Source organism: Chanodichthys erythropterus, chromosome 1, assembly GCF_024489055.1.
Source record: "Chanodichthys erythropterus isolate Z2021 chromosome 1, ASM2448905v1, whole genome shotgun sequence".
Classification (NCBI taxonomy): Eukaryota; Metazoa; Chordata; class Actinopteri; order Cypriniformes; family Xenocyprididae; genus Chanodichthys; species Chanodichthys erythropterus.
Window position 1 is genome coordinate 2,078,004 of NC_090221.1, and position 25,593 is coordinate 2,103,596.

A 25,593-nucleotide genomic window follows, 5' to 3' on the forward strand; every position below is an offset into this window, starting at 1 on the left:
TATACCATTAGCAAAGATATTTTTTTTATCCCTAAGAAACTTTTAGTTATAATTTAATATATATAAAGACATTTGTTCAGTAAACCACTGTTTAATAATAAAAAAAGTTTTTATGTTTAGTTTTCTCCCCACGTGCTGTACCGAAAACCGTACCGAACCGTGACTTAAAAACCGAGGTATGTACCGAACCGTGAGTTTTGTGTACCGTTACACCCCTGGTAAATAATTATTATTGAAAAATATTTTGGAGGGAACTAAGCTTTTAATAACATTAACTACTGGGACCTTATTAAGTGTACCAAAATCTTATGAAAACAAGTCTGGGTCATTTTTAAAGCATAAATTATAGCAGAAAAGTGCATCAAAATGAAACGGCAAGATAATGATTGTTTTCAAACAGACACACAGAAAGTCCTGCCTAAAACTCAGCCAGTGCTGTATACTTATATAACTGTAAATTATGGTTTACTTACAGCTTTTTCTTGATATTGAACTGGTAAGTATTTTCACATCGAGAAAACAACACTTCAGTTACACAAGGTGTCCTTGTTAGTGGCCGTTCACACAGAACGTGTTTTTTGATTCCAGTGCGCGACTTTTCCATTGTTTTTCTATGTAAACACGCGCTAGACGGACGTGTATGACCGTTGCGCTCGCGTCTTTTGCAGCATCTTGTTTTTAAGATGCCGTGTTAAAAGAATTAATATCAGTTCCAAAACTATCAGAAGAACTCAGAGGCGGAGCAAGCATTGCGAGATTCTGTTTACAGTAGCAAGTTGGCATGGCAACTGTTTTATTTGACGTCAACATTGCAAAAGTGTGATTATTTACTTTTTTTTTCCATGTCAAAAATAACATCTATCCAATAAATGGTTTGTTTATATCTATTATTTCCGTTATTGATGCAATCTACAGACCCTCGTGTTCTACACTTTAAAACCATTTAACCATTTTTAAAACTGCATTTTTAGACGCAAAATTACAGTGAAATCACACACACAGCAAACTCCCCAGAGTTAAATCAACTCTGCTCAGATTACATATGGTCCTTCTCTATATAGTGTTGAAGTAACACTGAAGCAGAGGTAAAGTTAATGAGATGATTAAGTGATTAAGTTATGATTGAGCAGTAGTGATGAACACCTGCTGTTAACAAGCAGAATCACTGAAGAGAAACACAATAACTACAAATGACATCCACAGCCTTAGATGAAATCACCTGAAGATAAAAGACATTAAATCTCTCAAGAACTGATTAAACAACTCCACAAACATCATATTATCTCATTAACTTTAACTCTGCTTAAGTGTTACTTTAACACTATATAGAGAGGGACCATATGTACTCTGAGCAAAGTTAATTTAACTCTGGGGATTTTGCTGTGCATCCACAGTAAGTTCTGAGTAATATTAATTTATACACTACTGTTCGAAAAAAGTTTGGGATCGGTACGATTTTTAATGTTTTTTGTCTGCTCACCAAGACTGCATTTATTTAATTAAAAATACAGTAAAAACAGTAATATTGTGAAATATTACAATATAAAATAACTTTTCTATTTGAAAATATTTGAAAATATAATTTATTCTTGTGCTGGCAAAGCTGAATTTTCAGCATCATTACTCTTGTCACATGATCCTTCAGAAATCATTCTGATATGATGATTTGATGCTCAAGAAACATTTAATGTGTACAAAATATTTGAGTACGATATTTTTTTTCAGGATTGCTTGATAAATAATAAGTTCAAAAAGAACAGCATTTATTTGAAATATAATCTTTTGTAACATTATAAATGTCTTTACTGTGACTTTTGAATTATTTAATGCATCCCTGTTGAATTAAAGTATTAATTTCTTTAATTTCTTTAAAAAAATGTAAATAAAAATTCTTACTGTCCCCAAACTTTTGAACGGTAGTGTACATACTATAGGGTTAGGATTAAGGCCCGTTCACAGCAAGAAAGACAGCGCACAATATCCTTTTGTTTATTATAAGCGAGCGCTATAGTTTTGTCATCTGTCGCTTTAAATGCTTGAGCTCTTTAAAGCAGGATGAATTCTGATTGGCTGTCAATGTTTTTATTGTTCATCAGCTGGAAAAAAATTATTCTGAAAGTGATTCCAGCAGTATCATTTCCTGTCGTACTTGCGGTGTGAACTATTATCTTTATCGTTATCATTATAGTTCTCATCATTGGTGTGAATGAGCCTTTAGATTAGGGTTTGGTTTAGGGTCAGTTGCATGTTACTATGCATAATATTACTGTAACATGTGTAACAAGCACGCTGTAAAATAAAGTGTTACCCACACTTCATCTTTAAAGGTCATACAATAATACACCACTATTATTTCACATTACAGTAATGAGATCTTTATTGGTAGAAAATGTGCTTAATTGTCATGAATAAAATGTTAATGTTCCTAAAATAGGCTTCATTTTCTTTAAAATAAAACTTCCTTTTGATTGTATATTATTATTAATGTTATAGATAAGACTATGATAAGAAAAAGTAAAATTTCCACTTAAGACTTTTAAAGACATTTAATAAAACTGTCCTGTAATGTATATTCAGCCCATCATCTATCTGCGAACAGGCCCCCACTTTCCTCTGGACTTTCAGGTCTTTGGTTGTCACAAGGTCACCGGGAAGGTTTTAATTGCCGTGGGCCGTTATGTGCTTTCATGGGCTTTGCCATGATAAATTACTCATTGGTTGAAAAGCAAGTCTATATAAACAAGCTTATCTCGTCTCCTCTGTAATGAAAAATGAGTTGTGAGTATCATTGTTAATCACAGTAATTGTTAATGTTAAGAGGCCTGGATTTCCAAGTCTCCTCATTATTGATCAAATTTCTTTTTACATTAAAAGTCTGCTGATTCTCCGACACATCCTACTTCCCAGTAATTCCTCTAATTAGTTATTTTTAGCCCCCGCGCCTCTCATACCAGCCGCGAGAGATAAAGCGAATTGCTTGTCGGACGGCTCACACTTCACGGTGTTGATGTGCCGTGGTTGTATGGGGCATGAATTTACCCCGACTATGGGATGAATGGAGGGTCTCACCTCTCGCTCCTCACGAGATTACCACCTACAGCCCCCCTCTGCAGGCGGGGACAATGGTAAAGGCTAATTAACTGCAGATTACATAGTTCAGCTTTTCCACAAGCGCCCTAAACGCCAGCTCCGATGTAAACATAAAGCATCATGAAGCTCTTAGTTAATAAAATCAAATGTTTAATGCCTGCAGGCCAGCAAACAACAATCAAGTAAAGCTAATATTTCAACATTTCATGCCAGAAGAATCACAATTACATTGTTAATTAAATATCTGACTAACGGTTAAAACAAGCCGCACAGTTGGCGCTCTGATGTTACGCAATGGCAACTAATTAACCTTTCCTCTGCAATTGGATTTGCTACAAGATCATCACCGTGTTGATGAAATAATTAATATAAATTCCATCTCTCCGTTCTGTTGACATTGTTAATTACTTGTCAGTAATCAGCCACCGTTGACTGCGCTCCCCTGAAGTCGGGACGGGACGACGGTGCACTTCACGTGACAATGGCACCGGCACTCATAATTAATTATCTTCTCACCCGAGATTTGCTCCAGATCACAAACTCTCCCATCTAATGAGACGGCTTCTCCAATTATCCTGAGCGGGGAGCCGATGCCCACTTGTCAATAAATCAGGGAAAGTGATGGAAGCTCATTGAGGCTAAATTTCAGAAATTATCCTATTTGCAGACATGCCAATAAGTCACATTACTGCGCTGAAAACTCTTAAACACATTTTGCCATGTTTCCCCTTAGTGGTAATTGGTTTAAAAGGTTCAAGAGCAGAGGGAGGGGACGAGGACAGCTGGATGGTCCAGACAGCTTTTATTAAGGATGAAAACAGTAGAGAGCTTTCTCCAAAATTCTCAAAGTTTAGTCATATAATGGAGCGTTTTGTGTTTTTCCTCTACGTCCTTCAATCAAACTAAAGTTGGACTAGAAGATCATCTCAATCTAAATGATACTGAAGAACAAAACAACATTGAAAATCATGATTTGCAGCATGCAGACATGTTCTTGTGGACATCCATATACATAAATGGCCAAATTTGTTGTCCAAGTGTTTTTCTTTAGATGTCTAAAGGATTAGTTCACTTTCAAATAAAATTTCCTGATAATTTACTCACCCCCATGTCATCCAAGATGTTCATGTCTTTCTTTCTTCAGTTGAAAAGAAATGAAGGTTTTTGATGAAAACATTCCAGGATTATTCTCCTTATAGTGGACTTCAATGGGCACCAAACGGTTGAAGGTCAAAATTACAGTTTCAGTGCAGCTTCAAAGAGCTTTAAACGATACCAGACGAAGAATAAGAGTCTTATCTAGAGAAACCATCAGTCATTTTCAAAAAAATTATATAAACAAATGCTTCCGCCAAAACCGCACTTTCGTATTCTTCAAAAAGCTTACGCTGTATGTCCTACACCTTCCTTATTCTACTTTGGAGGTCATTGAAGTCCACTATAAGGAGAATAATCCTGGAATGTTTTCCTCAAAAACCTTCATTTCTTTTCAACTGAAGAAAGAAAGACATGAACATTTTTGATGACATGGGGGTGAGTAAATTATCAGGAAAATTTCATTTGAAAGTGAACTAATCCTTTAAAAAACAGGTTTGAGTTTTACTTGGATTACTTTGATGATGCATCACTATCCCGTCTCACTAGTCACATGACTCACAAACCGGATGAGGCATCAAACGCATAAACCCCTGGCCTTGTAATTACTCAAACCCAACAGAACCGTCAGAATAGGACTTAAGGTCCCATTTCATGATTTTAATTAAAGATAAGTTCCTCTTTGTCTAAGTCTATGCTTAGGTTACTAATCTGAATTCAATACATCCATATGTTGCTGGTGAGAGGCTAATGTGCGAACAGGGAAAATATTGAAACCCACTGCATTTAATTTGGTTCTGATCAATTCAGATTGACCACACTTAACATGCAAATGCTTCTCGGGTCAAATTTACCCTCCTCTTATTTGGCCGTGATTCAGGAAGTCTTAAAGCACAGCCAGATATGCTATACCTGTCTTTTTGGATACACATGCTGACACTAATATTTCAAGAATACCAATAATCACTAACCAGCTGTTAAGCCAACCTGTCAGAGGCAGTAAATGCATCCATTGGTACTTTATCCCAGACATCTTCATTGGCTGAAATCACTTAACAAGTAAAAACAATGGCTCTTTTCCAAATTTAAGGCAGACGCCTCAGTGCCTACATAGGCAGCTCCCTTCTAAGACAGCGACCTACCATTATGGAACCCCATACACTCTACAAAGGCAGTAAGTCTGCATGCCACACATCTTACGCTCTGCTATGGCATATTTTTATAGGCCAAAACCCATAAACAAGTTGCATTTTAGCACTTCTGGTTACATTGTCTTGAAGTCTTTGGTTAAATGGCTGAGATAAGGTCCGTGGTAAACACAAGCTCAAGATATTTTCACATTTTATTCCGTAACAAAATCAGTAAACCCCCCTTTTTTAAAGCTTTTACCCTCTTAGAAAAGGTGGTTGCTAACAATTGTCTAAATGGGACTACTTTGTCGGGACATTAAACATCATCATACCAAATGCTGAAAACTCATCTACTACCTAGTGTGCTTTTACAGCTTCGTTGTGTTTATAATCACACCCTTCCAAACTACTGTGCCTCAAACTTTCAGTGAAATGTTGCTTTTTACTTCTGCTGATTGTATTTAGGCTACAGAATTCATAAAAGTTGTGTTTATTATTATGATGAACAAAACTTACAATAATCTTTTGTTGGTCAGAGAGCTTATTTTCTGCAATAATCCAAAAGCCAATGGATTTTTTTTTTTTGTAACTACAAAAATATGTAGTTACAACACTCTTACATTCTGACGTGTTGCTGACATTATGATGAAATAAACAAAAACAATTTAGGCTCATTAAAAAACATGCCTGTGATGACATTTCCGCAAAATTATGTTGCTTCTTGCGCATTTCATGGCTCTTTCAAAGTGTGATGTCCAGTGGGTGGTGCTTAAAGTTTAAATTTCCTCAAAAACAGATGAAAGTGAATGTTTTATTATGTTGGTCATTATACGTATCGCCGCAGTTCAGAAATGAAATAAAAAGTGAAAAGTTAATACTCTATTACGCATGAAAATAATGTACCACCTACGCTTAACCAAACCCTAAACTTAACCAATAGTGTTAACAAAAGCAAACGTTTGATGTTTCTTCAAGTCTTTGAGGTCCTTGATCATGGCATGTGTTTCACGTTTTTCGTACCCGAATTATTCACACACTCTAAAAAATGTTTGGTTAAAAACAACCCAAGTTGGGTTAAAAATGGACAAACCCAGCAATTGGGTTGTTTTAACCCAGTGGTTGGGTTAAATGTTTGCCCAACCTGCTGGGTAGTTTTATTTAACCCAACTACTGATTAAAAATGACTGGCTTAAAATGAATCCAAAACAGGTGAGAAATTAAAAATCAGACATATAATTACTAGAGGCAACAATAATAATCAAAAGGTGTACATTTATTAATAAGCAATTTAATAAATGTTTATTGTTTATTATTCATTATCTTATTAATAAATGCTCATTTATTAAACATATTAATAAATGTTAATTTACAGCATATTTTGGGTTCATTTTAAGCAAGCAATACAGTCATTTTTATACAACAGTTGAGTTAAATAAAACTACCCAGCACGTTGGGCAAATATTTAACCCAACCACTGGGTTAAAACAACCCAATTGCTGGGTTTGTCCATTTTCAACCCAACTTGGGTTGTTTTTAACCCAGCATTTTTTAGAGTGCATCACAAGTGCAATACTGTACCCGGTGACTAGTGAGGAAGTTTACATATGAAATATCAAAGTGTATTAGTTTACAAATCATGCACTATTTTGAAAGGAACCACACAAAAATAAGCCTTTATTAATCAATAATCTGCTCCTGTAATCATAATTTGTGTGAAAAGAAATAAAAGTGGTGTTTTACTGCCTCTAGTGTCCATTTTAGCTGGAAACTGCAGTGAACTGTATGTACAAATACGTTTATGGAGTTTTTAAAAAATGCAGGTAGAGATACGTTTATAGTATAACAATGCATAGTACACAAATATTGGGCAAAATATTCCATTTTAATATCTATTGTCAATACTAACCAGTACTGTATCAACATGAAATCAACATTAGTCATTATTTTCCTTTGAGCTTGTTGGATCACATTCTCAGTGAAGTTTACATGTGATGCTGCCTGGATTTTTGCATATGCAGATTTTATCCAGATGGGTTTTTGAAAGTCTAAACAGCAAAAAAATCAGATTTTTTCGGAATCTGATTCAAAATACATTTGGAGGGAAATGCGATTCCAATCATTTTTTTACAGATGCATCTCAATCTGGACGTTCTGGCTGCTCAAATCGGATTTCAAATAGTCTTATGCATCACTGTTAACATGACACACAACGATAATGTCAAAACCGGTGATGGAAATGCCAGAAGTATTCAAGAGATATGTCCAAAGATTTCGGCCATGACTACAGCATGGAACATCACAATATATCAGTTATTCCTGTGCGACAGAGGAGTTCTGCAAGGCGCTTATTTGGAGAGCGAGATGATACACCTCCATTTTTCCTGCATCCATTCTGAAAGCCCCGACACGGGTATGCCTACGTCCTTACCAAAGCAACCCATGCAGATGTGTCGTCTGGAGTTCTGGACACACAAATCGCATTTGATCAACTGCATTTAATAGTGCAGTCTGCCTTGAAAAGAATCAGATTTGAGTCTGCAGTCTGAACACAGCCTTAGAGGAGAACATGACTGTCTCACTGGGTTTCAGAACAAGGTGAATCTATCATTAGAGGCATTCAATCATATTTTCATTCATTTGCATTTCTTTGTCTAAACCGAATGTAAAAGTTGGATAAAAGCATTTTAAAAGAACAAGCAGCAGAAGAGGATTGTTAATGATAAAAGCTCAAGGCCTTGGGCAGAAAGCAAAGAGAGGTTCCAAAAATCAATAAAAATGTTACATCCATGTCGACTCCTTGATATTTTTCCAATTACGCATTTCCACACTGCTGCTCTGTAAACCTGTTTGTTAGAGCTCTAATAGATGAACACTCAGCACTGCCTGATCAGGAGTGACTGGAACAATCGCACTGTTTTACAAGGTAAGCGTTTTCAAATTGATTTGTTAAACAGCATTTTTAAAGACACTCACATATAGGCATTTTTGCACTGACGGAGCATGAGACTGAGACGGCTGCAATTACAGGCTGCATCTGTGAGTAATTTCATAACGCGGCAGCCCATTTTGACATCGGTAAGAGGCGGCAACACTCTCTGTTTCCCACTGAGACGCATCAAGGAAACTTCACATCTTTAATTCGCAAATTAGCGCCTCCCTGGAAAAGTGGGAGTGTGTATAGCGCTAAAAACAAGTAATGGAAAGATAATGTAGCCCATCACTCTCCAAATGACTAATAATATGCCGCCCAGGGAGAGCGTATGCTCTCATATCAGTCACAAATACCACTTAAATCCCATTTAATGACCTTAACTATGAATTCTGCCCAGCAGAAATGTTTATTTTACATTACAAAATGTTTGATTTTATAATGCATCAGCTAACTATGTGTTCTGGCTGATGGAAAATTTCTTGGTGTAATTAAATGAAAACATTTTAGTCCCATTAGTTAATGCATTAACTAACATTAATAATGAGCAATACATTTGTTACAGGATTTATTTTTTTGTTATAATGAATAAAACTGTTCATTGTACGTTCATGTTAGCTCACGTCCATTAAAAATATTAACATATACACCTTTTAATGATGTATTAATAAATGTTGAAATAAACTAAGGTGTAACACTTTAGATTAGGGAACACATATTAGCATGCATATTACTAGGATATTGGCTGTTTATTAGTACTTATAATGACTAATTCTGCATGACCATATTCTACATCCCTTAATTCTACTCAATACCTAAACTTAACAACTACCTTACTAACTATTAATTAAGGAATTTATTGAGGGAAAACTCCTAGATAATATAGTGAATATGTGTACCATTATCTAAAGTGTTATTTTAACTGAATTAATAAATGCTTTAGAAGTTAGTTCATGTTGTTTAAGTGTTAACAATACATGCATTTGCTTTCTTTCTGGTTTGTGGAAATCTTGGCGTAATTTTATCAAATGCATAAGCGCACAGTTGTGTCTGTGTCAATCACATCGTTGTTTTGAAGTGTGGGATTGCACCACCCGCTACTTAATACAAGGTGTCAGGGTTCCCTGTGCTCGATATGCTGTTATTCAGTCAAATATCATGGTCAAAGCTAAATAAAGAGGGAGAGCGCAGATGAATGAAGATCAAAAGGGCATAAAACAGCCCAAAAACGACAGAAAGAAGATCATGAAACAAACCCCTGGTCCGGGGAGGCAAGGCGTCCCTGTGTTTATGGGGGAAAGGGGATGGTTTAACGGATGAAATTGAACGGATTAGCATGAGCCGCTCTAGCTTTGATTGCCTCTGACTGAAAATATTTGAAAGCCACCAGGGGCCCCTCAGATGTTATGATATGGTCAATTCAGAGCCCTGTGTGTTTTGCTACAGGCTTCGGTTATAGAAATTGAATTGATATTTTGTAAACTTCATTTGCGGATAATATGATCTGACAGGGACAAATGCACAGGCGAATTGTTTTCAAACCGACTCCAAATGAAACTTATTACGGGGGTAAATGTGTATTTCTTTGTCTTCCCTCCGCTCTCTCAGGCTCTCTCTTAGACCCTGAATATGTATCCATTTTCAGGGTAATTGAATTGATACTGTCATGTGTGGGGGCCAACAGATTCACGCAGCAGGGCGGATGGCCCCAGTGATTGAATCGAAAAACAGGGAGAAAAAATTTCCTTGGCCATGAGCCCGCTAGGTCACAGTGCCATCATAAGATAGACACACCTCACTGTTTTCTGATTACACCGACGGCCCCAATTGTCTTTCCAATAATCTGCCCCTGTGATATAATGCAGACTTTTCCAATTCCGCCGGCTCCGGCCAGACCTCAGATGTGTTACATATTAATTTCCTTCCCCGTAAAATTTGCTCAGCTTTAGCTCAAATTCAGTTAGCCGGATTGATGAAAGTGGCAAAAGGATACGACGTTTACTGATTCTCCCTTTTCACCTTTGATTAGCTCCACTTGTGAATTATTCCTTTGCTGTCAGTCTGCTATTTAGCAGCTGGGTGGGCCGGTCTCGAAGCTGCGGCCAGGAGGGAGAAAATAAGGTAGCTCGCAATCTCCGAGCCGGCAGAGCTTTTGGAAAACCGCTGACTTCCACTGCGTCCTTATCGCGTATGGTGGCCTCCGAGAGTCCGCTGAGACCATGCTGAAAGTCTGGCATTTATTTATTTTTTTAACTGGAAATAAATTTATGTTTATGTTGAAATCGTGCTGGATAACATGATTGTCAGGGTTTGTATATATCAGCTCGAGTGCTGTTGTTGCAACGTAAACGTGCCTTAATGATACTAGCTATTGGAGTGCATTGGTTCCGTAAGTAGTTTAAATTAAAAAATAAAAATAAGTATAATATATGAAATACAAGTATTATAAATAAAATATAAGAATGTGATAAATATATAGGGCCTAACAAAAATATAAGTATAATATATATAAGTAGCCAATTATGAATAAAATATAATTAATTATAATACATGTAAGTATAATAAATAAAAATTCTTGAATAAAATTAGAAAAAAAGTTGAAATAATGCAAATTGATGCAAATATACGTTCCCTCCCATGCCAGAGACGCCAGTTTGAATCCTGCTTAGAGCGGGTCGAGTAGGACCAGTAACATTTGGTGCCGTGACCCGGATGGGAGTGAGGTTAAGTGTGGTGAGTATAACAGAGGCCAGCTAGTAAGAGCTGTGCATGTAAATTTCACTCCCCTGATCTCAAGAGGCGAACTAGAGGCTGTGGTCTTTAGCGTCCTTGTTAGCACACCCAGCTCCAATAACAGAGACGCCGGTTTGAATCCCGCTCGGAGCGGTTTGAGTAGGACTGGTTACATTTGGTGCCGTGACCCGGATGGGAGTCAAGTCAAGTCACCTTTATTTATATAGCGCTTTTACAATGCAGACTGTGTCAAAGCAGCTTTACATTGATAACTGGTACATACATTTTGGCTGCACAGCAGCTCTTAAAGAATAGTGTCAATGCAGGCAGATCAGAAGCACTGTTGAATAAATGTCAAGAATACTGTTGAATATCAAATGTCAAGTGTCCCCAACTAAGCAAGCCAAAGGCGACAGCGGCAAGGAACCCAAACTCCAACAGGTGACATCAGGTGGCAAACAAGTGGCAAATAGGTGTTAAAATGGAGAAAAAAACCTCAGGGGTCGGGGGGCCAGTTCTCCTCTGGCGAACAGTGCTTTGTTACGATTCAGGTTGCTACCATAAGTCTGATAGGATTGCAACAATCAAAGTATTTGGAGTGAGGAGTGAGTGAGTTGGAGTGAGGTTTAGGGGGGTGAGTATAACAGAGGCCAGCTAGTAAGAGCTGCATGTGCATGTAAACCTCACTCCCCTGGCCTCAGGAGACGCACTAGAGGCTGTGGTCTTTAACATACCCACCTCCCATGCTCCGGAGACGCCGGTTCGAATCCCATTCGGAGCGGGTCGAGCAGGACCAGTAACATTTGGTGCCGTGACCCGGATGGGAGTGAAGTTTAAGGGGGTGAATCTCACTCCCCTGGCCTCAAGAAGCATTCAAGAGACTGTGGTCTTTAGAGTCATTGTTAGCATGCCCACCTCCCATGCCGGAGATGGCGGTTCGAATCCCGCTCAGAGCAGACTGAGTAGGACCGGTTACATTTGGTGCCGTGACCCAGATGGAAATGAGGTTTAGGGGAATGAGTGTAACGGTCGTACCTAGGATATCTAAATCCACTAAAGGAGGGAGAGTGTTTTCACATTTGGCTCCTAAACTCTGGAATAGCCTTCCTGATAATGTTCAGGGCTCAGACTCGCTCACCCAGTTTAAATCTAGATTAAAGACGCATCTCTTCAGCCAAGCATTCACATAATGCATCTCATATCAGATCAATTGCACATGGCTATCTTTGCTTAATGTTATTGCTTAATTATTCTCCATTTGCTTTTCTGTTTTACCTCGGGACACACGTCCATCAACTTCAGTTTCGATCCAGCCTCTTAAGAAGACCTCAATACAGTCACCGCCAACTCCTGCGAGGACTTCAGAAGATGCAATAATCTGGATCAACATGCACATTCCCAAATTTCTATATATCCTAATTATTGCTATTATTGTTAATATGTAATTCATTTTATCCAGGAGCTCATTGCTTCTACCTTCAGTTAAACTGCTAACAGTGATTGTAAATTAATTGCCTAAATTATTACATTATTTGCTAATTGTATTCTTTATTCTAATTCTTTAAATTGCAACGTTGACATGCATTCTCTGTAAAACTGCTTTGAAACGATATGTATCGTGAAAAGCGCTATACAAATAAATGTGAATTGAATTGAATTGAATTAACGGAGGCCAGCTAGTAAGAGCTGTGCATGTAAACCTCACTCCCCTGATCTCAAGAGGTGCTCTAGCGACTGATTTGTCGCTAGACTTGTCGAAGGACAGGGTACCTAAGCTTTATATTACACCTCAAATGACAAGAGAATTCATAGTAATTTATAGTGATAATATTAAGTAGCTTGGGTCTCAAATGGCTTGGGTATGCTGAGCATTCACAGCTTATATGGACGGCACGCCCCTGGCACATAGTCATCTTAGCTGAAAGTTCTTCAGCATTTTCTACTATGAGCATGTTTTAAGTAGATCAGCATTTCAGTCCCTGCATTCTGTTTGTGTTCAGCTATTTTTGAGCTCCTTACTCATTCTGTGCTGTCTGCACTCAGTAAGTGTGGTTTTGTAGTAGCAGTTGGGGCTGTGCTGACTGTGATTTCAAAACACTGCTTCATGAAGCTTTGAAGCTTTACAAATCTTTTGTTTCGAATCAGTGGTTGGGAGCGTGTCTCAAACTGCCAAAATCATGCCCCCCCAGTGGTGAACCATTGAAATTTCAAAACTCTTATGATGCAAGGAAGCCTCGTTTACTGAAATCACGTAACTTTGGCAGTTTGATACGCGTTCCGAACCAATGATTCGAAAGCAGTGTTCATGAAGCAGTGTTTTGAAATCGCCCATCACTAGATATTGTCGAATAAAGTTGTTATTTTGTTTTTTGGTGCACAAAATGTTTTCTCGTTGCTTCATAACATTAAGGTTAACCACTGTAGTCACATGTTTTAAATACAGGTGCTGGTCATATAATTAGAATATCATCAAAAAGTTGATTTATTTCACTAATTCCATTCAAAAAGTGAAACTTGTATATTATATTCATTCAGACTGATATATTTCTTTTAATTTTGATGATTATAACTGACAACTAAGGAAAATCCCAAATTCAGTATCTCAGAAAATTAGAATATTGTGAAAAGGTTCAATATTGAAGACACCTGGTGCCACACTCTAATCAGCTAATTAACTCAAAACACCTGCAAAGGCCTTTAAATGGTCTCTCAGTCTAGTTCTGTAGGCTACACAATCATGGGGAAGACTGCTGACTTGACAGTTGTCCAAAAGACGGCCATTGACACCTTGCACAAGGAGGGCAAGACACAAAAGGTCATTGCAAAAGAGGCTGGCTGTTCACAGAGCTCTGTGTCCAAGCACATTAAGAGAGAGGCGAAGGGAAGGAAAAGATGTGGTAGAAAAAAGTGCACAAGCAATAGGGATAACCGCACCCTGGAGAGGATTGTGAAACAAAACCCATTCAAAAATATGGGGGAGATTCACAAAGAGTGGACTGCAGCTGGAATCAGTGCTTCAAGAACCACCACGCACAGACGTGTGCAAGACATGGGTTTCAGCTGTCGCATTCCTTGTGTCAAGCCACTCTTGAACAACAGACAGCGTCAGAAGCGTCTAAAGACAAAAAGGACTGGACTGCTGCTGAGTGGTTCCATGTTCTCTGATGAAAGTAAATTTTGCATTTCCTTTGGAAATCAGGGTCCCAGAGTCTGGAGGAAGAGAGGAGAGGCACACAATCCACGTTGCTTGAGGTCCAGTGTAAAGTTTCCACAGTCAGTGATGGTTTGGGGTGCCATGTCATCTGCTGGTGTTGGTCCACTGTGTTTTCTGAGGTCCAAGGTCAACGCAGCCGTATACCAGGAAGTTTTAAAGCACTTCATGCTTCCTGCTGCTGAACAACTTTATGGAGATGCAGATTTCATTTTCCAACAGGTCTTGGCACCTGCACACAGTGCCAAAGCTACCAGTACCTGGTTTAAGGACCATGGTGTCCCTGTTCTTAATTGGCCAGCAAACTCACCTGACCTTAACCCCATAGAAAATCTATGGGGTATTGTGAAGAGGAAGATGTGATATGCCAGACCCAACAATGCAGAAGAGCTGAAGGCCACTATCAGAGCAACCTGGGCTCTCATAACACCTGAGCAGTGCCACAGACTGATCGACTCCATGCCACACCGCATTGCTGCAGTAATTCAGGCAAAAGTATTGAGTGCTGTACATGCTCATACTTTTCATGTTCATACTTTTCAGTTGGCCAAGATTTCTAAAAATCCTTGCTTTGTATTGGTCTTAAGTAATATTCTAATTTTCTGAGATACTGAATTTGGGATTTTCCTTATTTGTCAGTTATAATCATCAAAATTAAATGAAATAAACATTTGAAATATATCAGTCTGTGTGTAATGAATGAATATAATATACAAGTTTCACTTTTTGAATGGAATTAGTGAAATAAATCAACTTTTTGATGATGTTCTAATTATATGACCAGCACTTTCAATGGCTTATGTATGTCTTGGCTTTCTGGGCATTGAAAGTGTTGATTGTCTTGCTGGCGATGCAGGTCTCACTGAGCCATCGGATTTTATGAAAAATATCTTAATTTGTGTCCTGAAGATGAACGAAGGTCTTACGGGTGTGGAACGACAAGAGGGTGAGTGATTAATTACATAATTTCATTTTTTGGTGAATTAACCCTTTAAAGCACTAGCCAATGCAAACCACACAGTAAATGCCTCAACATAGTTCCAGTAAAACACATGCTGTTGTGCTTTTAGCATTCATTCTTTAGCCTCTTTTGTTAGTGAGTAAACATCAGCCTAATTGCCTATCTCATGTTAAATTATTTTTTATGGATATTTAGAGGGCATGTAATTGCCATGGTAATAAACATTGACTTCTGTCTCCCAGACATGACTCGAATCCTCTCTATAAAAATCATCTGCGATGGCAACCTGCCAACCTCCCCTGATGTTGGTGAGCAGTTTGTCATAAAATGCTAATTGCTTATTGACCGAGACCCTATATGGAGATAAGAAGGCAAGGTACACAGCAGGCATAAAGCTGCAGATATCACGGATCATTTGAAGACGTGATGGGCTGAAAGGACCACTTGAAAGTGCGGGATTCTGCTCATAGCTCATTTTAACATTTCTATCAAAGCGCATAGTCATTTAGACCTTTAGGCTAGGAAACGGAAAACCTGCATTTCCAATCGAACAATTTAAGGCAGTGGTTCCCAACCCTAGTCCTTGAGTAAACCCCAACAGTACACATTTTGAATGTCTCTCTAATCTGACAAACACCTATCATGTCATCGTCATGGACCAATGGTAATTCAAAGGTGTTTACCAGACAGAGCTAACTTTTCCAGGAAGTTTGTTTTGGCAAGCTGTTTCAAACTCCCGAAATAAACATAAAATGAACTTCGTTTTGGCCTGATTTTGTTCGAAAAGACATCACAACAATTCATTCTTCGATTTAATTTGAAGTATATCGAGGGTATATGCAGAACACAGAAGAAGATATTTTGAAGAAATGTCTCATGACTTTTTTGTCTATACAATGGAAATCAATGTTCACCAAAACTGTTTGGTTCCCAACATTCTTTAAAATATCTTATTTTGAGTTCTGCAGAAGAAAGGAAGTTTGTTACGACATGTAAATGATGAATTTTGGGGTGAACTAACCCTTTAATCTTTTGAAAGTTGAAGGAATGTTCTGGGTTAAAGAACTAGTGAAGCATCTGTTGCATGTACTATGGCTACTTTCCAAGGGTAAGTACATATATATGCATAACTATATATAAAGAAAGCCATGCTACTTGCTACATCAAGAGTAAATTTACTTAATGGGAGACTAAAGAGCTGTTAATGATACTGCTGTCTAATTTCCATTGTGTTATAGTAAGTGAAATCAGCCTAAGGTCTCCAACATTTAAGGCAAAAATTGGACTAGGACTTACAACACCTGTACAAAGAGCCATAAGGTGAAGGTCTTTCTGATAAGCGACACTTGTGTGGCTGTATTGATTTTAGATTGCATTTTTTGCACTTCTTTTGTTGCTATGTTAAACAGAAGCAGTGATTAATGTGATCTTTGTAAGCATCACCTACAACTCTGTCTTTTGTTTGTGTTGAAGTTGGACAGACACTCAAAGAATTAAAGAAACAAACTAGGCCTAAATGGCTGATCTAGATTGGACTTTTCAGGTATTGGGTGAGATGCTAAACATTTCCCTTAACAGTTAAGGTGTAATTGTGAAGTCTAAGTCTTCTTCTACTGATGTTGCATTTATCGGATAGTGTGTGGATTTTTATCTAAGTGCTCTTAAAACAGTTGATCAATGAATCAATTTTGAACCTTTGCTCTTTTTATGAAAGCACTAAACCTGCTCACCGCCGGAGAATAGTGCCCTCTGGCAGATCTGCTCCTGCTTAATGTTATGTGAATATTCCACCAGCAGGCAGGATTCACTTTTGCACCGCACTCAATAACACACTAGCAGTCCACGGGATCTTTACATGGGATATAGAAAAGTACTCACCATGTAACAGTACTCTACTAAAGGAAAATAGAAAAAAGTGCTAACCAGAAAGGTTTTACTGTTTAGATACTGGAAAAGTATGGGAAACTTAAAAATATGAAGTTACAGGGGCATTGGAATGTGTTCACCCAAAAATGAAAATTCTATCATTGATTATTTAAAAAAAAAAAAAAAAAATTAAAAAATGATCTTTTTGATGAAATCCGAGAGATTTCTGTCCCTCCATAGATAGCTTTTAAAGGGAATGGGAGACGAGACTCTGATTGGTTTTGTCCAAAACTACCACTTTCAAGCCCCAGAAAAATAGTTCCAAACAAATTGGCATGACTGACTAATTTGTTCAGTGATTTTGCTTTTTTAGGAAGTAATATGTAACGTTGCATTTACTTTTTCTCACCTGGGCTGGGCTTGCTTGTTTTGTAATAACACAAAAAAAGCTTTATTTTTGGCAAATGCTAAAGGAAATGCAAAAAAATGAAACACAAATGCGATGTTTAACCAGTAATTTTTGCTTATTAGTTTAGTTGAATTGGATCATCGAAGGTCAGCAGCAAAGACATTAGTTAATAAAGTGAGATTAAATACATAAAGTATATTTGTGTAATTTAACATATTTAATTAATTATTGCAGGTATGTGTACTATTTTAAATTTGCATTTCAGTGCTTTTATTCATTATGAGGAATACTGAATCTGTATTTGTGCAAGTGAGATGAGTAAATGCTTACATTGAGGTCCCTATTTTAACGATCTTGGCACTAAAGCGCATAGCGCAGGTGCACTCAGGGCGTGTCCGAATCCACTTTGCTAGTTTAACGATGGGAAAAATGGTCGGCGCGCCCAGCACATGGTCTAAAAGTTTTGTATCTAATCTTAACGAGTCATGGGTGAGTTTTGGGAAAAATATGCAATAAACCAATCAGAGTCTCGTCTCCCATTCCCTTTAAAAGCTAGTTGTGCACCCAGCTATAGGTGCGTATTACTAACACAAAAAAATACTGCGCCCTTGACTTTAGACCAATTTTTTGTTGGTCAATGGTGCAGTCGTTTTCAGTTTCCTCAAAATAGCAACACTCCAACAATGCACCTTTTAAAAACATATATTCAAACAAATAATAATACATACAAAATGTAAAAATATGCAATTTGCAATGGTGAAAACTGCAGTGAAATTCGCATGAGCTTGCATTTCCGGTCTCCCACATTCGCATACGTATGAATGGAAGTCAGCGGAAGGAAAGTGTAGTGTGACTAGCAGAGACCTTTAGTCTCTGTGCATTAGATTCTCATCAGCTACAACAACCATCCTGTATCATTTCCAAGTGTAAGTTTGCTAATACACGCATATGAATTCAGTGCACATTGTATGTGTGTGAAAAGATGCACAGTACCGCATTCTTACACACACAAACACACATAGATAATTTCTATTTTTTTCATCTTCGCACTGATATTCTTCATGTAGAATAATCTTAAATTGGATCTGCACTGTGAATTTTTTTTTAATTATCTGTGAAGCCTGGTCCTTTTGAGCAAAATAATTCTGGAGTTATGAAGCAGAAATCATGACCCTCATAGCTGCTGAGGTTCTATATCTCTGTGTGGTTTTAATGTTATCTCTTCCTGTAAGTGCTCGACGCTTCCTGATCTTCAGCCAGAGTGTAAAGAAAGTTTGCAATTAATCTACTGTCCGCAGCACTGTTTGCATGCACTCGTCATGGCAGATGCATCGCTTTGGACAGAATCACATTTACATAGGAACTTATGACACATGTGATCAAGAAAAAGCCATGACAGTGTGTCACATTGTTAATAGATGTCATTTATAATTAATAAGGGTAGAGGCAATTTCTACTTTTTTGCAAATAACATTAGATGCTATATACACAGTGTAAATAGCAAATAAAATAAATAGTACATAGTGTTACTTAGGTGTTATTAAGACAGCGTATGTAATGGCTGATACTATTCGGATTCGATTCAAACTTGGTTCTGTTTTGTCAAAAGATATATTTACTATTCTTAAAGGGGTATTTCACCGCTAAGAAAAGGCTGTTGTTTTCCCTTTTGCTGAATAGGTAGGAAAACTTAAACACCCATAATGCACTGGGCATGTTGTCATCCAAGGCCACTCCCAACAGTTTGCTATGGATACGCTTGACCAGAGTCAAAAACCATCTTGCTTTAGTAGGAAACACTTCTTAGCAAACTTTTAGTCACAATGGTGTCGACAATCTGCGAAACCTTCCTGTCTATAGTCAATATTTCCAGCTGGATGACCACAAACACAGTGTTTTATGCAAAATGGAGAGGACAAAATTTAAAGAAAATATCAGTTACTTTTTTAGGGCGCAGCACAATATTGTAACACATTACTTTTAAAAGTAACTTTAAGCAAACACTGTTTATAGCTAGCTACCTGAATAATGCACAGACATTTAAAGTTGCAATGAAACCGAAGATGCGACAGATCATTTCTTCGGAATTATGACGTACATCCGAGTGTAGCGAATTATCAAAAAAGAAAAAATGTAGGGCGGGTCTTTGTTCTGTGCATCAGTTGTTGATTGGATGTTGAGATGCGGGTGTGGATCTCAAAAGCGGAGGCAGATGAAGGTGATTTAACAGGAATAAATGACTGGAGAACGTCACCAGAGAGAAGTCTGACGCTTTGACATTCTGATTAAACATTAGGAGGTCAGAACGTTAAAATAATGCACGGATGAATTATTCACAGCAAGAGCTGAAGTTCTGAAGAATGTACAACAGAAGCGCCCCCTTGCAATGCATGCAAACATTTGCGTCTGCATACTCGCCTAAAGCAAAGCATGCTCTGATCATTGTACAGCCCGTTTTGTTGATTTTTTCTCAGCCGGTGTCAGACACTGACAAAGCTTCAGCGCTCTCCTGTTGTGCTTATGGCTCAGTGCCACCTGCTCGTGGCACCTCCTCCATAATGCTGAGAAAAGCCTTGCCAAAGTAAGAGAAATGAGATTCCTTTTTTCCATTTATACAATGTTGATAGCGAGTAAAAAGAGAAAACATTCTCTACAGATAGAAGATACACGCGGAGGCCGATAAGGGAGCGCCGGGCCAGGACACGGTGGCGCTGTAACTATTTCATCTTCCATGGTAACTTAAACAGCAGACAAAAGCCTTCACACTCCAGGGCCCTCTGCCAGCATGCCGAGATTGACTGGGATTGTAATAATTCATAGACTTTGGGGCTTGACTCTCCAGAGGTGAGCGACTGCATTAAGCTCTGATGAAATGGCCACTTGGCCTCCATGTGTGCCGCATGTGGTCAGTTCAGCCACGCAGTGACCTGAGGCTGAACAGAAGATCTGGGTGGTGTGAATGTCACCCGGCCGGCTCAATGGGAGAACTGAACGCATGAGCTCACATTGAGTTGTGTGACTCGGGCATGACATCGGAAAAGCATGTAAAATTGCTCTAAAGATGCTCTCGTCCTTGACTTAAGCTGCTTGTGCCACATGAACAGAGAACACAAGATGAAACAACAGCCACCTTTAAACCATTAACCATGACCGTTGGATATTTGTGGTTTAACAAATCATGAAAGAAAACATGTCTGCCTAACATTTCAACATAAATAAAAATAAATCCTATTGACCATTATGACAATTAAGCACATTTTAAATTCTCATTATTCCCAATAATGATTCTTGTGAATGTTATACAAAGATGCATCCACCTAAACCAAGACCGAGGCTGTGTTCGAAATCACCCCCTCATTCACTATTCCCTACATCAGTTCACTAATATAGTTCACTTGAAGGAATGAGTGAATTCGGACACAGTGCGCCATTGCCACTTTTAAATAGTTTGTGCTTTGCTGTTTAATAATCATTTGAAACGTAGAAAACTGGCAGTACTGAACTCTGTCATGGAAACTAGCATGTATAAGCCTTAATTAAACAATTTAAGAATCAATTGAAAATGAATTTATACCTGTATGACATTACACTGTAGCCACATTGGACCAGCGGTTTAGAAAATGATTCAGCTGCAGGCGCCATCTTCTGGTCAGACGCGGGAATTAATCTGGCGCGCGACTCTCACAGTGCATTATGGGTATTCTCTTGCTGTTGAGTGTGCATCAGTTGTGCACTCTTTATTGCAGTGCATTGTGGGATTGAATGAGTGCACTCGATAACGTCCACTATGGTTTCGGACACCACTACAAATGGCTGTTCCCTCAAATAGTGCCTTATTTGAGGGTATAAGGAGTGATTTAGGACACAGCCCAAGTCCAGACCAAGACCAGTGTGTGTTAAAGCAAGTCCAGACCAGTGTTACTCAAATTCATCTAAAAATTCATCTTGCAATCAGGCATCAATCAAATAAAATCACTATGAACAAAATTCATCTTTGCACAGAAGCTGCATCTGAATCAGTACAATTAATGCATAAATATTGAAGAGAAAAGTAACATTTTGTTGTTGAACGTTTGTATAAAATCAATACCACATTTGGTCTCCACACCGCTCCCGAGTACAAAGACGTATTAAAGACAGTAAAACAACTTACTATTTTTTTATTTACTGCATTGAAGTAATGAGAATTAGATATTTCCCCCCACAATAATAAAAAATGGGAGTAAAAAGTCATGAAAATGTAAAACAATCGAAACACTATATTGCAAATAAAGCAAGAAATGTTAATGGTCTGGAAAAAAAAAGGATTCATTTTCTTTAAGCACAATAAGTCTTTTTTATTTTATTTTGTGTAGAGTTCCAAAAATTAAAGAAAACTCAACAAAAACAACTTCAAACATACTCATAATTAATTTATGTAAATTACAATAAACCAATGAAAAGTTTGGACAAACTTGACTTAATTTATGTTTCTTTAAAAATATGTTTATTTCAAGGCTTGTGCCGGATTGTATAGTTTTGCAGATTCTTCTTCACTAACTAAACTAAAAATTATTTTTATTTTTATTATGATTGGTTTGAGGTTTTAGTAATTGCATGTTTTTATTTCGGGACTTGCATCTGACACACATCCACTGACCCTCCCTGTCCTTCAGGGTGCAAAAAGAGATTGAGTGTGCATAGTTATGCAAAAACACTACGGCAAATGTGCGTAATGAGGTAAAATGAGAAAACCTTTAACATGAAATTGTAAACCCAGGGACCATTGAAGACATAGCGTCTGCCTGCCCGCAAACCTTCCCACAATCCCCCACCTTATCATCATTAGCCACTGGATACAGATACAAAATAAGTAGCCCTTACAGTGGGCCATTAAAGTGTCATTTGGGCAACTGTGCATGAAGAGCCCCAGATAACACGCAGTGCTGATGCAGATCCAAGTTTTTGAATCATAGCCTCATATACAGCGCTTAAATCACACTGCACACTAAAGCAGTCAAGGGTTTCATTAAAGAGCGAGTCACTCAGCAAGACAAATACTTTCAGAACGGAGGGAGGCGACACGTCAACACAAGCACAGACAAACTTACTGAGGGACACAAATGTGTTTTAGCTTTTGTTGCATTTGATAACAATCAATGTGAAACTGTTTCTCTCAGTTTGAAGGTGATGCAACTTTTCTGTTAAATAATTTATTCTAACGCATCTCACTGTAATATGCTGAGACTTATATGTAGCCTGTTTGTATTTTGACATCTTAAAAAGAGTGACACACATTCAAGTAGATTGATTGGTTTTTCACGGCTAACCTGCTCCGCAAACCAAAACTGGACCAATCAGCTGTGAGAAAAGCATCTGATGCAACAAAGCCACACCCCCTTTATTTCTTGCGCCACATAAAAGCAGTTCACAGTAAATGCATGTTAGAAACAAAACTGTAATTATTTATTATATTTATTTGATATGAATTATATAATATCCTTAATGCATTAAATTTAATTTAAATATATACAAATTTAATTTAATTTAAAGGGGATATATCACGAAAATCTGACTTTTTCCATGTTTAAGTGCTATAGTCGGTGCATCTACCAACTCAGAAAATGTGAAAAAGGACAACCCAGTAACTTTGTTTTGGCAAGCCTTTCTCACACCGTTACTGACAATCCTCATTTTGGCTGCGTGAGATTCTCCAGCTTTGTTGTTGTTGAGCTGTTAAAGCTCCGCCCTCTTCTGGAAAGCGGGCGGGAGCAGCAGCTAATTTGCATTTAAAGAGACACACACAAAAGCGGTGTGTTTTTGCTCACACCCAAATAGGAGTAAATTTGACAAGCTATAATAAATGATCTGTGGGGGATTTTGAGCTGAAACTTCACACACACATTCTGGAGACACCAGAGACTTATATTACATCTTGTTAAAAGGGGCATAATAGGTCCCATTTAAATAAAATATATTTAATTTAAATTGCATGTACATATATACATATAAAAAACTTCTAAACTTACATGAATCTACATAAATCAGTTGATTCACTTTCCGCTGCTTTCTCAAACTGTGTTTTTTTCCTGCCTTGTAAATGCATTTCAATTCAAGACATTTTTCATAACAATATCTTAATCTTTTGGCACAAAAGTAAATTATGACAGACTTTCAGGTTAACCATAAACTGATCAAACCCTGATTTAACAGAACATTTATAGCGAGCATTATGAACCCACCGAATGTGATCTAAAATGAATTTATATTGTTTTTGTTTCATTAACTCTAAACCTACTCTGAAACTCAGAGTTTGTTCAACGAGCTTTGTGTAACGGCTCAAATGGGGAGTGTTTGGGAAAACATGTTTGAAAACAATCATTATATTTAGTCAGTTCCACCTGGAACCACTAGAGGCAAAGAAACCCTACAGCTTTAAGAGGTGCGATACATGAATGATTATAGTTTTGTTCTGAGTCGGCATGAGAAATCACATCCCGAGTGAAAGCCTGATGCTTAAGTGCAGATTTTTGCAGCCTATTTCACATGTAGGCCAGTGGCCAGACCACCACTTCCGATCGTTCTTTATCATTATCATTTTATAGGCCAAAAAATATGATATTCCTCCCCCAAAGCGTGTGAAGGGGAGATATAGATTATGAATAGTGTCGTCGGGCTTAATAAACAGCTTTGGCTGACACAATCTGCAGCATGTTGTGACCCGCTCTACATCTGTAAGAGCCATACATTCAGCGCAGGCTTGTCCACACGCCAATGCATTAAATACATCAGAGCGCAGAGATAGCATCGCTTATAGTGCTCGTTCCTGATGTGTTGCCTGTCGGCATGGTAACATCTCCCTGAACAGCCTCCCACCGGCAAGTTTTTTAAACACACTAAATCAGTCCTTGAAAGAAGTATATATATTTGCTGATAACCCCTTCTCCAAAAAAGTATTCATTGAAATGATATAATAACTGACATGGACTGTGTAAAAAAGCCAATTTGATAAATAAAGTATTTGCAAGTTCCTTTTTTGACATGGGCTTTTATGACGGGAAGAATTTAAGCATCCCGAAAGGCCAAGTAAAATTGGATGCCAAAAAACTCTAAGCTCGTGTGTCTAAAAAGAAATTCAATTAAATGGGATTTTAGCGTTGTGAATGCATGAGAGTCTTTGCGCAGCTGATAAGGGCTTCACCGCGCTAAGACCACCTTTATGCCAGCAAACGATCTGTTCCCTCTAAACGTGTAATCCTTACTCGCAGCACAATATGGATAGCTGAAATATCAATGCGCCGGGGAACCAATTTAAACATATTGAATCAAGTGCGGGGACAGTTGAGGATGGACTTCCTGTGGCTTAGAGAACAGCCACACGAGCTTTAACGTCTCTCACTGAATAGAGCTGAAGCCTTGATAATGGTCCATGTCCCACTAGTGGCAAACAGCCTGTATTATTCCCCTCAATGGAGGGTTTTGTATTGTCCTTCATTCTCCAAGGCAAGTGCCTGTTAAGGAAAACTTGAAATTCCCTTTGAACATCCCAGCGAATGTGTCTGAGGATCAATCGCTATCAGCCAAACGCTCTTTCAGGGATGAACACGAAATTTGGGTGGTTTTAAAATGGCAAAGAACTGATTTACAATGATACGCATAATTTAAAGACATTGCATTGGACACGAGAGGGTGTTGGTGTTTAATGCCATCAAGTCAGTGGGAATATATATTTCCTTCACAATTCTCTGTAGCAGTATGAGAATGACAAAATGCACAGATAAAGAATTACTTTGCCCATATTAAAAGTCACTTGAACCCACATCACATTTAAATGACTTCTGAATGTGCAGTGTGTTACTTTTACCTCAAAGCAGGGTTATTATACACAGCAAAATCCCCAGAGTTAAATTAACTCTGCTCAAAGTACATATGGTACCTCTCTATATAGTGTTAAAGTAACACTGAAGCAGAGTTCAAGTTATTGAGATAATCAAGCGATTAATTAAGTGATGATTGTACATTAGTGATGAACACCTGCTGTTAACAAGCAGAATCACTGAAGAAAAGAGAAACACAAGAACTGACTTCAGTCACAGCCTTGTAGTTCTTGTGTTTTTTCTTCTTCTTGACTGACAGACTGCAACCGCTGCCGTCTGTCAGTCAAATAACAGCAGTGATTGGGAATGTGAA